Genomic DNA, 1,574 nt, shown 5'->3' on the forward strand with positions numbered 1-1,574 from the left:
CAGCGAAATATGAAATATGGTTATTATAATCAGCGCAAAGAGGCGGTGTCTGCTACGCGTCGCTGCCTCTCCTGCAGATGTCACTACTGTGGGCGGACACTCGTCACGATCCGCCGCTGCGACGAAGGGGAAGTCGGGGAAGAAATGAAACGGAAAATGTAACTCTACTTGCCCTGTTCCATGTTACAAAACAGGTAAATCAAAGGGAAGTAAATTTAAAACTATCCTAATAAAAGAGAAAGAAAATATCCAAAGAAAATGTAAATTCAGAAGAAAAAGACCCGTAGCTCTCACACTCCGAAGCCCAAGTCTGTGCCAAGCCCTCCGAAATGCACGCATCCGAACATGTAAACAGTCAGAGAAACAGAAGACAGGAATGAGAGGCAGAAGAGATGAAAAAAAATGAAAATCGACCACAATCGTAGAAACTGCTGGGTGAAAAACTTACGCGCGTCTCTCCTTCATGAAGAATAAGATAATTGCATCCCCCTGTGCCAAAGCGGGCCATCGACGCTCCCCCCACCCCACCCCAGCAGCAGCGGCCTGGCCCACTCTGCCGCTGAAGCCGTCTGAACATGACGAAGGCGATGTTAGAAGGTAAATTTTGTTTTCATTGTTGTATTCCTGCGACGGAGACTGACGTTCAGCAACCCCGCCGCTGCATACGAATGAGGAAGGCTTTTTCTGCCCTTTTTTTCTCCCCACAAAGGTCGAAGGATGTGTTTGTAAACATATATGGGCTCTTTGCGCGCCTGGCTCTTGGCCTCCGCAAGAGAGGGCGGACTGCGCCTCTCGGGGATGGAATGGGGAAGAAAGAGGGGAAGAGAGAGAGAGACAGAGAGAGGGAAAGAGAGAGAGAGAAAGAGAGCGAGAGAGAGAGAGAGAGAGAGGGGGGAGAGAGGGGGGAAAAAAGAGAGAGAGAGAGAGAGAGAGAGAGAGAGAGAGAGAGAGAGAGAGTTCCAATTCAAATTCAAATTCAAAACACTTTATTCCATTTCTTACAATGGTTATTCTTATCATATACATAGTGATGTTACAGTACAAATAAATACGTTAAACATAGAATCAATGGTGGTACATATAAGTCTTGTCTATTCTTATATTTAGAAACCTGATGTCATTGGTGATTTAATAGATGTTCCTTTAATTTCCTTTTGAGTGTATTTGTGTTTTGAATGTTTCTGATATCAAAAGCTTTAATTTCCTTTTGAGTGTATTTGTGTTTTGAATGTTTCTGATATCAAAAGGCAGTTGGTTCCATATCACGGGTCCACGAGTTAGTGTCTGTCGTGCCCCTATGTCTGTACGTGATCTTTTAACATATAGGGAGTTGCCTTGTCTTGTTTGGACACGAGTTGTATTACCTACAGTTGAAAGGGTTAACAACCATTTTGGATAAAAACCGTGGATCATTTTGTGAATTAGTATGCAGGTATCATAGCTGCATTTGTGATGTACTTTTAGCCAACTTAGTTTGTTTATGTGTGGGGTAATGTGGCCATACTTCTTTACGTTCCCAAGTGCTTCCCTGGCAGCAAAGTTTTGTAATTTTTGAATTTTCAGAATTTGACCTT

The sequence above is a fragment of the Penaeus vannamei genome, unplaced genomic scaffold, assembly GCF_042767895.1.
Source record: "Penaeus vannamei isolate JL-2024 unplaced genomic scaffold, ASM4276789v1 unanchor477, whole genome shotgun sequence".
In the NCBI taxonomy this organism is placed as follows: Eukaryota; Metazoa; Arthropoda; class Malacostraca; order Decapoda; family Penaeidae; genus Penaeus; species Penaeus vannamei.